The sequence below is a fragment of the Perognathus longimembris genome, chromosome 6, assembly GCF_023159225.1.
Source record: "Perognathus longimembris pacificus isolate PPM17 chromosome 6, ASM2315922v1, whole genome shotgun sequence".
In the NCBI taxonomy this organism is placed as follows: Eukaryota; Metazoa; Chordata; class Mammalia; order Rodentia; family Heteromyidae; genus Perognathus; species Perognathus longimembris.
In genome coordinates this window covers 68,378,766-68,392,942 of record NC_063166.1, presented here as the reverse complement: position 1 = coordinate 68,392,942, position 14,177 = coordinate 68,378,766, and the positions used below count along the sequence as shown (strand labels likewise).

Genomic DNA, 14,177 nt, shown 5'->3' with positions numbered 1-14,177 from the left:
ACTTACCTAGAAGCTGGGGATATAACACTGTGATAGAGAACTTACCTAGCATACATAAGACGCTGAGTTTGATCCACAGCATCAATGAGCATCTACACAAAATAAAGAACCTAAGTGACAACAGATCAGAAGTATCTCGTAGCCACTGAATTATCTTGTAGCCATTCTAGATTTCATGAAAGCCAATACCCATTCCTATGACATATGATACATGGTATCAGCAAGGTATCACACATGTAAGTCCCTACAGGTCTTCAGAGTTGACCAACCAATTAAATCCTTAAGTAGAGTATCTTTCCTGTCTTAGGTTGAATTATGTTTGTCTCATGTGTTAATCTCTTACCAGGCAGTTTAGAACTTTTAAGGTATTGTTCATACCACCTAGCACATTTTTAAGTACATGACAAGAGCTTCAATAAAGCTCATGAACCAATTAACTAGAGGTACTTCATGCAATAACACATCACGAGGGCTGGGGATATGGCCTAGTGGCAAGAGTGCTTGCCTCCTATACATGAGGCCCTGGGTTCAATTCCCCAGCACCACATATACAGAAAATGGCCAGAAATGGCGCTGTGGCTCAGGTGGCAGAGTGCTAGCCTTGAGCAAAAAGCCAGGGACAGTGCTCAGGCCCTGAGTCCAAGCCCCAGGACTGGCCAAAAAACAAAACACATCACTATATTCACTAAGCCCTAGCATAGCCCCTGCCAATCTCAGCAGACATACAGTCACTGCTTCTCCTGGAAAATGCCTTGCCTCCAAAAGCTACCTCCTCTTTCTTGCTCATCCTTTCAAATGGGGGAAAAAAAAAAAGATACAAAGGGGCTGGGAATGTGGCTTAGTAGTAGTGCTTGCCTGACACACATGAAGCCCTGGGTTCCATTCCTCAGCACCACATAAACAGAAAAAAGGCCAGAAGTGGCACTGTAGCCCAAGTAGTAGGGTGCTAGCCTTGAGCAAAAGAAGCTCAGGGACAGTGCTCAGGCCCTGAGTTCAAGCCCCAGAACTGGCAAAAAAAAAAAAAAAAAGTTATAAAGTATGTGATAACCAAGGAACATATCAGGTGGCCAAGAAGGAGAACTGAAGTATCTTGACAAATGGACAGTCAACAGACGAACAGTGAAACACACACCACACCACACACACTCTCTCTCTCTCTCTCTCTCTCTCTCTCTCTCTCTCTCTCTCTCTCTCTCTCTCTCTCTCCATTCCTCAAGTCAAGGACTTTCTCAGTCTTACTAACAGTTTCTGAACAAGGCCACTTCCCTCTCCACGAAAACAACTTTTTCTTCTACTGGGAGCCAATGGCTCAGGCTTGCAATCCTGGCTACTCAGGAGGCTGAAATCTGAAGATCATGGTTCAATGCCAGCTGAGTCCTTGAGACTCTATCTCCAATTAACCCCTAGAACTAGATTCTGACCTCTTAGAAGGTAGGCCTGCAATCTCAGACTCTAATCCTGCCTTTAGTGATATGCTTTGAAGAATATACTGTATAATCTTGCAATTATAAAAGAGGTAACTGGGGCTGGGAATATGGCCTAGTGGCAAGAGTGCTTGCCTCGTATACATGAAGCCTTGGGTTCAATTCCGCAGCACCACATATATATAGAAAATGGCGGGCTGGGGATATAGCCTAGTGGCAAGAGTGCCTGCCTCGGATACACGAGGCCCTAGGTTCGATTCCCCAGCACCACATATACAGAAAACGGCCAGAAGCGGCGCTGTGGCTCAAGTGGCGGAGTGCTAGCCTTGAGCGGGAAGAAGCCAGGGACAGTGCTCAGGCCCTGAGTCCAAGGCCCAGGACTGGCAAAAAAAAAAAAAAAGAAAATGGCTAGAAGTGGCTCTGTGGCTCAAGTGGCAGAGTGCTAGCCTTGAACAAAAAGAAGTCAGGACAGTGCTCAGGCCCTGAGTCCAAGGCCCAGGACTGGCAAAAAAAGAGGCAACTTTTTAAACTAGATCTAGTAAATATTTAGGTATCTAGAAAGTTCAGAAAAACACAATAGTCTCTACCAAATGCCAAAGATAACTCCTGCCAATGGCTGGAGAAAAATTTCATAGCACATTCCTACCCACTGAACTTCATGATGGTGACAGAGTAGTAGAAATTTGGTATATTCTCTTCAAATGCTTCTTAGGATCTCTCCCATAAGTACTAGTGTCAGAATGGTCCTCATTAAGAGCTACACTATGGCCTTCTACATTTAAAGCCCTCCAAAGCACAATTCAAAGTTCTTAACAGCAAGAACAGAGTTCAGCTTTACTGGTTAGAGGCTTTCTCAGAAATCCCACTAATAAAATAACCTCTGGCCTTTATACTATTTGGAAACATTTAGTGGCTATAAAGTCTGTTATTTCCTCATCTTCCTGCTTACTGAAAAAAAAAACATCAAAACAGCAAGCATGGTATTCTAACAATGTTCTCTGATTAGAGTATGCAGAATTGTCTGTAATTTTAAAATTTGCTAGTTAGAAAAGGAAGAATGATGGAATGAAAATAATGGTATAGTTCAACAGGAAGTCAGGCACCCTGAGCTTTATACCTGGGAGTTCTGTAAGCTCAGTTGTTTCATCTAGAAAATTAAAGAATAATACTCAGATCAGTATTATATGGATTCTTCCGTGGAAGATGACTGTTTTCCAAGACATTAATGACAGTTCCTTAGAAAAGGACTCCAGATCAACTAATAGGAGACTTGCATACTCTCCTTCTTGTCAGTTCTTTCAAACCACTTTCAAGAGTCACATGCTCACTCAGCTCTGAGAAATCAGCAGTAAAGAAATGTGCTGACTTTAGGGGGTGGGACTATGGCCTAGTGATTCAATTCCCCAGCACCACATATATAAGAAAAAAAACGAAAGTGGTGCAGTGGCTCAAGTGGTAGAGTGCTAGCCTTGGGCAACAAGAAGCCAGGAACAGTGCTCAGGCCCCTGAGTTCAAGGTTCAAGCCCAGGACTGTCAAAAAAAAAAAAGCACTGACTTTAATCGGACTTTCTCAAATTACTAACATCACTTCTGAGAAACACATAATTTGAGAAAAATACACTGGGACACATTTTAAGGGCTCCTATCATCTCTCACCAATACATGATTGCATTTAAAGTACCTGGTTAGGGGCTGGGAATATGGCCTACTGGCAAGAGTAGGCTTCATATACATGAAGCCCTAGATTCGATTCCTCAGCACCATAAATATATAGGAAACGGCCAGAAATGGTGCTGTGGCTTAAGTGGCAGAGTGCTAGCCTTGAGCAAAAGGAAGCCAGGGACAGTGCTCAGGCCCTGAGCTCAAGGCCCAAGACTGGCAAAATAAATAAATAAAAATACAATTTAAAAGTACCTAGTTAGTGCCTGGAGTACCCATGCTTTCTTCTAATTCTACTCTAGTTAGTTCTCTTAACTTTATGAAACACTTAAACCATAATCTAATTAAGAGGAATTTACTATGTCTAGGGCACTTTACTGACTCAAGAGAACCAATTTGCAATGACTCACAATATAATTACATTTCAAGTTCTGAAATGGGAAACCTGTAGTTACTGAACTCCTGAAACCTGTAGTTACTGAACTCCTAATACTTACTTTGTGCTGTGTTTTCTGTATAAAACATATAGTGCTGGGGCTGGGAATGTGGCCTAGTGGTAAAGTGCTTGTCTCGTATACATGAAGCCCTGGGTTCGATTCCTCAGCACCACATATATAGAAAAAAGCCAGAAGTGGCACTGTGGCTCAAGAGGTAGAGTACTAGCCTTGAGCAAAAAGAAGCCAGGGACAGTGCTCAGGCCCTGAGTCCATGCTCCAGGACTGGCAACAAAAACAAAACAAATAAACAAAATATATAGTGCTAACCTCGTTATCAGAAGGAAACTGAGGCTCCAAGAGGTTAAGTAAGTTGCCCAAGGTCACACAACTAGAAAGTAGTAAGCATTGGATTCAAACCAAAAACTATTTGCTTACCAAATCTTGGTTATGTTTGGATACTACCACATGATTATCAAATAGTCACTAACCCTTTCTGGGCCTTCATCTCCTTAATGCCAGGTAAAAATAGAAATCCTTGCATTCTTTCCTCACTACTCTACAGCTCAAAAGCAGTTTAGCAGATATAAAAAGGCTCTGTTAGTTCTTACAAGGTTACCAGTAGTCTACTCCACCACTCCTCCCACTCTCATCCTCCCCCCAAAAATACTGTTTCTTAAAGAATTTCCAAGTAGGACTTTGGATAAACAGGAAACACCAATTTCTCTCAATATTGAGTGTTCCTTAGACTGTTTGGCATTCATTTTAAGCAGCCAAACTGCTTCCTATGGAGTCAGGAATAGAACCACCAGTGGTAAGAGATCTACAACCCGGGAGATGTACAATGAGAAGATGCCAGAATGGTTTGGAAGCCAGCCTCGGGGTTTTTTTTGTTTTGTTTTTGTTTTGCTACCAGTCTTAGGGTTTGAACTAAGGGTCTATGCATTGTGACTGAGCTTTTTTGCTCAATGCTAGCACTCTACCACTTGAACCACAGCTCCACTTCCAGCTTTTTGTTGGTTAATTTGAGCGAAGAATCTCAGGGACTTTCCTGCCCAGCCTGGCTTCCAACTCCAACCCTTAGATCTCTTCCTCCTGAGTAGCTAAGATAACAGGCATGAACCATGGGTACCTGGCTAGGGGCTAGACTCTTTAATGCCAGCTTGGAACATGCCTAGAAAACAGACTCAATGATCATTTAAGAAAGCAGATCCAAACAGCCCCTGCATGCAGTCAACCATTACTTAAACTTGCTGGGCTCCAGTAGCCCATGCCTCTAATCATAGAAGCTAATCAGAAAGCGAAGATCTGAGGATTAGGGTTCAGAGCTAGCCTTGACAGATAAATCTGAGAGTCCAGTTCACTAGCAAAAAGCTGGAAGTGAAGGTATAGCTCAAGTAGTAAAGCACCAGCTGTGAATGCAAAAGGCCAAGAAAAAGCATAAAGCTTATTCCAAGCCCCAGTACCAGTATACACATAAAAAAGGGACAGTTTCAACTACACTGAATCCAAGGAATCTATTTCATGTGAGGAGGCCTAAAGTCTGGTCCTAGTTCTTGCATGAACAATTCAATGACCCTGGTGTACTTATAACTTCTGTCTCATCTGTAGAGCAAGTTCTGTCTACTCCATACTGCCATGAGTAGCCAATGTGATAATGATAGAGATATCATCCATAAAGGACGAGAGCGGGATCAGCAGCAACTGATAAGAGCATTGTAGCACATGGCACTAAAAGTTCAGGGCACAGGATGGGTAAACTGTGCAATAAGCTCATTTTCCATCCCACCTCCCACCTCCCCCTCAAGCCAGCCTAGTACTTTTTTTTGGGGGGGGGGAGGGGGTCAGTCATGGGGCTTGAACTCTGGGACTGCATGGGCGCTGTCCCTGAGCTCTTCAGCTAGTACCCTACGACTTGAGCCACAGCACTACTTCTGGTTTTCTGATGGTTAATTGGAGATAAGAGTCTCACAGAGTTTCCTGCCTGGACTGGCTTTGAACTGCAATCCTCAGATCTCAGCCTCCTGAGTAAGGATTACAAGTGTGAGCTACTGGTGTACCTGGCTCTAGCTCTGCTTTTCACACTACAAATAATCTCTACATTTCCAGAAGTAGAGTGGAAGGGGTTAATTTTCCACTTAAGAAGGGGACAGAAAGGTTATCATCTACTTTTCAAGTTTGTTCAAATCAACTGTTATACAAAATAATAAACTGTTATACAAATAAAGCTTAGGATTTGGATTTATAATCCTAACTACTGTTAATCAAAAGCTGTAAAACTAAGCCAAGTGTGGAGGTACACAACTATAATCCCAGCCAGTAAAAAAGCAGAGTCAGGAAGGTCAAGAGTACAAGGCCAGTCTCATCAATATACTGAGCAAAGTCCTTCCCCCCCTAAAAAAATTCAATGAATAATGTGTTTTATAATTCATAAAATGCCACACAAATGCCAGTCATTACAAAGTAGTTTTCCTACCAGCTTATAAACTACACATGATAGTGTATCACTTGACAAGTATCATCAAAGCCCAGAGAAAGTGAAGCAACAACACTGTTCAACCTGACTTCCTCCTGCAGAAGTGACAGTTCCTTTACTCTAAGGTTGTTTGCTACATGAAACTGAGAGATATGAGAAAGGGGATTACATACATCTTAAACATTTTTGTATCCCAGTGTTTATCTCAGCAGTCTTTTTTTTTTGGGGGGGGGGAGGGAATACTGAGGTTTGAACTAAGAGCCTTGCTCAATTGCTTTATAAGTACTCTACCACTTGATGGTGCTCCCAGACTTTTTGCTTTTGTTATTTTTAGAATAGGGTTTTGATTTTTGCCCCAAGCTAGCTCATGATCCTATTTATGCTTCCCACATAGCTGTGATACCAGGCACTCATCAACACTCTTCCTTCCAAGATGGGATCCAAAACTTCAGTCCATGAACCTCCCAATTCCTGCCTCCAGGGTAGATAGTATTACAAGTGTAAGCTAACACATAAGGCTTAGTATGACACTCTTAAAATGAGGTTGATTACTAAAACTGATAGCAGACACTGTACCAATTACAATCCAACACCAGGGTTTATAGCTACAGAGTTGTAACTACAAAGAAAGTGCCCCAAACCTCATAGATTTGACCTACCTAAACCTTTTATCTCTTCCTTAAATCCTCCATGCTAGTATTATTCAACTCTCTATTCTTAGGGTAGGGGAGGGGAGGGGAGAGAAAAGGGGAGAGGTCGTATATAAGGAGGCCAAGGGGTTAGCCTTTGTAACTGCCAGGCTAAGAAGCCCACTCAGCCTTAGCATTCCATATGCCATAAGTATTTGCTGAATGTGTCTAGGAATCCGAAGTGGGTACAGGAGAAATATTCCTGGCCTGGAAATCAGGTGACCTTATTCTAACTACCACTACAATGTGCTTAGTGACCATAAGCAAGCCTGAGTCCTTTGGACCATCTAAAAATAAGTTGTCCCTTATGAATGATCTCAGATCTTTACAGTGGCAAGAGTATAAGACTTGGATTCATTTTAAGTCCTAGGAGAGGTACTTCTCAGGACAATTATATATTTCAAGTTCAGGATGCCCAACACCCATATCAGGCAACAGACAAAGGATGCTGCTGTCAACAGCCTCCCACCCCATTGGTTTACTTAATTCTTCCTGATGAAATGCCAAGAATAAATTGTAGGTGAGCAGCAGAGCATTTTAATGAGTCCAGAACCTAATGAATCTTTTCCTTCCTCTGTCAATTAGAATTTCAAAGCTAGGATCCCCACGGACCAATTTATTGGGAGCAGAGAGAATCCTTTTATTCATCAGCTGCTGCCTGAGTCACCTGCCCAATTGGAGTATCATGCCTGATGGGATAGAGCTTGGCCCACAAGGCTTCTTTTTACCTAACATTTCTTGAGTCTGAAATTGAGGAAGGAAAGGAGGGGTCCAGAGTAACAGGTGGGGTTGATAAGTGAAGAACAGCCTTGATTTTACTGCCATCTTCTAGAGATACTGGTATGTGAACTAACTGCAACTGATCAACTTGCCATTCACAAAGAAACCCAGGGGAAGTTTCAGGCATTGTGTGGCATCTACTTGCCTGAAGTATTCTGAATTCTCTATTCTGTGCCAATCACTTAACTGTACCTGTGACAAAATACCTGAGAAAATTCAACTAAGAGAGGAAAGATTTATTTTGGGTCCTGATTTCAGGGCCTATGATGAGGCAGAACATCATAGCAGCAGACACATGTAACAGATGCTGCTGCTCATCTCATGGCAGCTAGGAAGTAGAGGATAATAGGAAGGGGCCAGGGAGAAAATAAATCCCTCAAGGTCTGCCCCCAGTGACCTACTTCCTTCAACAGGAGGAAGTTTTTACCACAGGTCAGCTGTGGACTAAGATCCTCCTGTCTATATGCTTCCTACTAGCTGGGATAAGAGGTATGAATCATCATACCAAGTTCACAAAATAGATGGGGATCTTGCTAATTTTTACCTGGTTGGCCTCAAACCACAAACCCCAAGTCTATCTCTCAAGTAGCTGGGACTACAGTCTTGTACAATCAACCCAACCTTTATTTCAGCAATCTTTTTTTCCATTAACAACTTAAATCCAGTCTTTTTTTTTTTGCCAGTCCTGGGCCCTGGACTCAGGGCCTGAGCACTGTGCACTGTCCCTGGCTTCTTTTTGCTCAAGGCTAGCATTCTGCCACTTGAGCCACAGCACCACTTCTGGCCTTTTTGCATATATGTGGTGCTGGGAAATTGAACCCAGGGCTTCATGTATATGAGGCAAGCACTCTCGCCACTAGGCCATAGTCTCAGCCCTTAAATCCAGTCTTAACTGTTGTCTTTCTGCTAGTTTCCATATTAATAAGTTAAACAAAACCTGACACATGTCCATAACAAAAAAACTTTGTAAGTTGGTTGTTTTAGAGTTGGTTTTGAGTGTGAAGCGATAAACTGGGAATTTTAGTTTTCACCTCCCTTTTCAGTCTTTCCCCAAATATTTTGTTTTTTTACTTTCCACTTAATCTTTTATCCTATCTTTAATCCTTTTCACATGGTATCCTTAGTAAAGAGTCCTCCTCTACTCAGTTCATATGAATTAACTTACAGAAAATACATTTGGGGGGTGGTGCAGAGAGTTCACCCCAGGAGTCAAGAAAAGAAAGTCTGGAGAGATTGAGCTGCCCAGTGCAAGGATTCCTGGCTCTTTGTCTCACTGTAGCCCTTTTGTTTCCTACAAAAGTCCCGAGCACCTTCTGATCCCTGAGATAAAAACATGTAGGACAAAAGCCTTTTAGTGCCTTCAGGGAAAGTCTTAGGAAAAAACAAATAATATATGTTCGTTGTATATATTAGAATGATGTGGCCATATACATCCACAGGCATGCCTACCTCACAGGAACCAGATACTGGGAGACAAGAGAAGCTGGACGTGCAGGCATAAGATGGCAGTTAAGTGCCACAGCAGTCACTTAAGAAATGACATCATGATATAAAAGCCAAACGTAGTGGAAAGAGGCCTAGGCTGAGGGTTAAGGCACCACTCATTCACAGTGTACCATGAACACAGTACTACTCTTTGCTGGGCCTCAATTTCACAATTACAAAATGGGAAGGTTGGACCAGGGTCAGTGTTGCTTTCACATCTTGTCCCCAGTAACCTGGCAGCCAACTGCCTCAGGGGCTTCTGTGACAAAGGTAGTAGGAAGACTGAACCACTAGGCCTATTAGTGGCTGCTCCAATAAAAACAGTTCTGTTGGGTATTATATGTTTAAAAAAAGGGTTTCTCTGTAAACCTGCTAAGTATCCACTAGTGGCCCTTAATTCTAATACAATGAAATTCCATTGTTGTATGACAAATTATGCTGGGGAAAATGTAAAGAAGGAAATACCTTCTCTAACTTTATGTCTAAAAGTGTGCTATTAGAAAGTTTTATTAAGAAATCTCTAGTAGTTTAACAAGAGAAGGGACACAAGAGGACAGAGGGCTCAAGATGCAAAAGAGCCTTGCCCCTTTGACAACTGAAGGTTGAACAGATCCATGGCAAAGGGACAGAATCTTCTCAGTGAGGACTTAAACGCATTGCTATTACAGAAACTAAAGATTTCAACTGTAGTTCATTTCTGCCACATAAAGGCAGGTTCCTTCCATTTCCTCACAGTATGGTCTCTGAAGATGAAACTGACAACTGTGAAGTGAAAAGTGAAGAACTATCATAACCATATTATCCTTAAAAATATTTTATGTATATATATATATCTTATATATATATCATATATATATATATATATATATATATATATATATATATATCATCTCTCGCTTGATCTGTAGAAGAGCTTCATCAGACTTGAGATATACAGATCCTTTTTCTTTCCTTTCCAGTACTCAAAGGTAGTGATACAAATAGGGACATGTTGCTTGACAATATTACCATCAACCAACTTTGAAAATAAGTAAGCACACTTTTTACCTTTTTACCAGCAAGTAACAATAAATTCTGGGTCCTTAGTCCCACACCCAGTTCTGGAGAAAGTAGTCTAGGTAAAGCAGAAACTTGGGAAACTATATCCAAGCCAAGGAAAGTACTCCCATTATACTCAGGCCACCAAATGTCCCTTTTTGGGGACTTCTGAACACTTTATAACTTCCTAAAAAGGAAGAAACCAGAGAAGCAATATGGTAGTCAGAGAAGAGCTCAATCTATGGGATCAGCAAGACCTGAAGAATCCATTTACTTCACTTCACTTCAGCTTTCCCTTTAGGAACTACTAACAGCTTAATGAACTAGAAAAATTAGGGTGATAATCTATGTAAGGTACCTACAGCACTAAATGTCACTCAAGTGAAAATGGGTAAACTAGCAAGAAAAAAAAAAAGATTCATATAACAAGTTAACCCCAGCCAGCAGATCAGAGCTGAGTGGAATAGAATGGAAACAGGCTGATTTAGAGAATCTATTGTGTTCACTGAAGAGCATCTGGGTCTTGTACCAACTAAAGAAAACAGGAGTGTTTATGGAGCACTTGTTTCTAAAACAAGTATAGGCTATGTTACTGACATATACCACAGGGGATTTGAAAAGGCTATTGTGGAGACTTTAAAGCTGACACGCTTTCAGTTCCAATCTTTACTATTACATAAATATCTGTGCAATTGACCTTGAGTCTAGAGGGAAAAACCTTGGAATGAGACACAAGAGACCAGGGTTATAGTCAAGCTCAACCTGAGTAGATGATTTCTTTCTTAATCCTCAAGTTATTCTTTCCTGTTCTGAATAAGGCACAGAAGTACAAGGGATATCAGCAATTACAAATTAACTTTCTACCTTGTTTTCTCATCACAGAGCTGAGGAAAATAAGATGTAAGAACAAACTCCTTTCCCGAGGTTGAGTTAATAGAATAAGGCTCAGAGTCTGAGTTACCAAGCTCTCCTTTTTCAATTTAACACTGAAGACAAGGTTTCAGAATTTATTTCAATCACTGATAATTGAATATAATCTAAGCCAGGTATGTTTTCAAAATCTGTTAATTACCATCCTAATAGCATTATAAAGTAGGATTATATTAATTTTACAAATAAGGAAACTACAGCTCAGAGATCAGGAAGATTATTTTTTTTGCTTGTTTTGTTTTTTTGCCAGTCCTCGGGCTTGAACTCAGGGCCTGAGCACTGTCCCTGGCTTCTTTTGGCTCAAGGCTAGTAGCACTCTACCACTTGAGCCACAGCGCCTCTTCTGGCTTTTTCTATATATGTGGTGCTGAGGAATCGAACCCAAGGCTTCATGTACACGAGGCAAACACTCTACCACTAGGCCATATTCCCAGCCCCCAGGATGATTTCTTTTTGATGCCAGCCTGAACAATAAAGTTCACAAGACTTTCTTCTCAACCAAAGAAGAAATCTTCCTGATCTCAGTCTCCCAAGTAGCTAGGATCACAGGCATGAGCCTTCAATACCCAGTAGCAGTACTGGGGTTTGGACTCAGGGTCTCATACTTGCTTAGCTGGCATTCTACCACTTGAGCAATGCCTCCACCCCTATTTTTGCTGATTATTTTGAAGATGAAGTTTAACAGACTTTTCCGCTTGGGCTAGACTCTATCATCCTCCAAATCTGAACCTCCTAAAAGGAGCCAGGGTTATTGGAATGCATGGTTCATGTATTTGTTCAATCCTCCTCATAATTCATGATCACATTCTCCTCTACTAAAAAAACAATAGGATTTTCTGAAGCTGATGTAGGGGCTTGGTAGGTCATGGTAGAGACTAAAAACAGGAAGGTATCTGAAGGTTGTGAGGTCATATCAAAGAAGCTTACAGAATATAAGAATAGGTGCCAGGACTCAAGATACCTCCCAGGAAAAAGCAGCTCACTGGCAGAAGAAAGCAGCTTTGCATTACTCGTGGTATATGATTACCTACACCCTCATGGCAATTTCAAGAAAGTAATGTGAACCTTCTTCCAAGACCAGGAACTATTTATGCCAACATCTAATCTCTTAGAATAAGAGAGAAATCACCATTAGGTTATCTGTATGAAGAGTAAAATAAGATCTCATACTAGTGACTCTGTATCTTAAACCAAGCTTTCCTGTGGTTTGCCCAGATACCATCACTCACCAGTACCAAGGCTGAGCTTTGCCAGTTATTTCCTTCTGTGGGCTACAGGGTCAGCTGCAGCTGCCTCTGGGAACAGAGCTCACCTATAAGAGAGAGAGGTCCATTAGGGGCCCTACTCAGAACAGACACAAATTTAGGACAGTAAGAGTACTTTGTTTTGTTTTGTTGGTCATGGGGCTTGAACTCAGGGCTTGGTCACTGTCCCTGAGCTCTTTTGCTCAAGGATAGCACTCTACCACTTTGAGCCAAAGTGCCACTCTCCATTTTCTGGTGGTTAACTGGAGATAAGTCTTACAACAAACTTTCCTGTCCCAGCTGGCTTTGAATTGCAATCCTCAGATCTCAGCCTACTGAGTAAAGGCACACATTTTGGACCCTAGTGAAAGACAATTTCACTATTAAATATGTCATTTCAGATTGTGCTAAGTGCTATGAAGAAAAATTAAAGCTAGGTAGAAAAGAAATGACAAAGAGTGAAATCTATTTTGGGTAAAATGATCAGGGAAAGCCTTTCCCAAGGATGACATCAGACAAAAACCAAGACATGCTTTGTTCACACTGACAAAAACAGCTCTACTGACTACTACAAGGAAAGTGTTTCTCCCTTTCTGCTGAATTCTCCAGACAAATGTAAATTGAAGTCAGGTAAAGGTGGAGACAGAAGCAAAGTTTCATTACAACTCTCTAGATCCTAGGTTTAAGATCTACAGTTTAGCTATATTTGTCTGACCTATCATATTCAATTATAGAGAGCACTGGTCTGAGAGTCAGGAAACCTAAAGTCTAGCTCTAATTCACTGTGACTCTGAAAAAAATTACCTTTCTGGTCCTTATTTTTATGTAAAACAAGGGTGATCATAATCTGCTCTTCTGAAAGATCAAAAAAGACTAATAAGAGGCTATGCACCTGTAATCCTAGCTACTCAGGAGGCTGAGATCTGAGGATCGCAGTTCAAAGCCAGCCCAGGCAGGAAAGTCCATGAGACTCTTACCGCCACTAAACTACCAGAAAACTGGAAGTGGCGTAGCTCAAGTGGCAGAGTGCTAGCCTTGAGCTGAAGAGCTCAGGGACAGCACCCAGGGTTGGGGTTCAAATGCCCTGACAACAACAACAAAAACAAACAAACAAAACTAGTAAGAACAAGTTAACTATTTAAATCTTTGATTTGATATGAAGCAGTAAGGAAATGAGAAGATGGCCTAGTTGAGCCATTCCATTTTCTCAGTTAAGAGATTTATCTGCTTTGAGTCAAAGAGCTGGGAAGTTCTATGGCAGAAAGTATCACTGTACCTCCATCAAGATAGGCATAGAGCTAGGTAGCACCATGCCTGTAATTCCATTATTCTGAAAGCTTAGGTAGAATGGCCAAGAGTTTGAGGCTAGCCTAGAAAGCACAATGGACCCCAAGGGCACATGTCTGTTATCCCTAGTGATGCCTGTTGTCCCCAGCAACACACAGTACAAAGAGGATCATACTCCAGGCTGTCCTAAGCATAAAGCAAGCCCCTATCATGTATTCTGAAGAACAAGACTTACTTTTCATTAAAAATATGAACATTAGGGGACTGGGAATGTGGCTTAGTGGTAGAGTGCTTTGCCTCACATGCATGAAGCCTTGGGTTCGACTCCTCAGCACAAAAAGAAGCCAGGGACAGTGCTTAGACCCTGAGTTCAAGCCCCAGAACTGGCAAAAAATAAAAAATAATAATATGAACATCAACAATTCACAATAGAAAAATATGGAAACAACCCAGATGCCCCTCTACAGATGAGTGGATCCAAAAAATGTGGTACCTATACACAATGGAATACTACATAGCGATTAAAAATTATAAAATATTTGTATTCGCAGGGAAATGGTCAGAACTTGAACAAATAATGTTGAGCGAGACAAGCCTAGAACATAGAGAACAAAGGGGCATGGTCTCCTTGATATATGACTGTTGGGGGGAGAGGGGGACAGTAGAGACCAGGTCTGCGAAACAAAAAACTTCTTGTCAAATGGTATTTCCACAGATTTGGGTCAGCAACC

At 41.5% G+C, this 14,177-nt stretch overlaps 1 protein-coding gene across 3 annotated transcripts in view; it reads right to left on the bottom strand.

Annotated features, from left to right (window-relative positions):
• Positions 1-14,177, bottom strand: part of Raly (RALY heterogeneous nuclear ribonucleoprotein) — a 70,780-nt gene that overhangs the window by 21,872 nt on the left and 34,731 nt on the right. For all 3 annotated transcript variants that reach the window (XM_048349027.1, XM_048349025.1, XM_048349028.1), the window contains exon 2: positions 12,145-12,227. The gene's annotated coding sequence lies outside the window, so the exon portion shown is untranslated. The remainder of the gene's footprint in view (positions 1-12,144; positions 12,228-14,177) is intronic.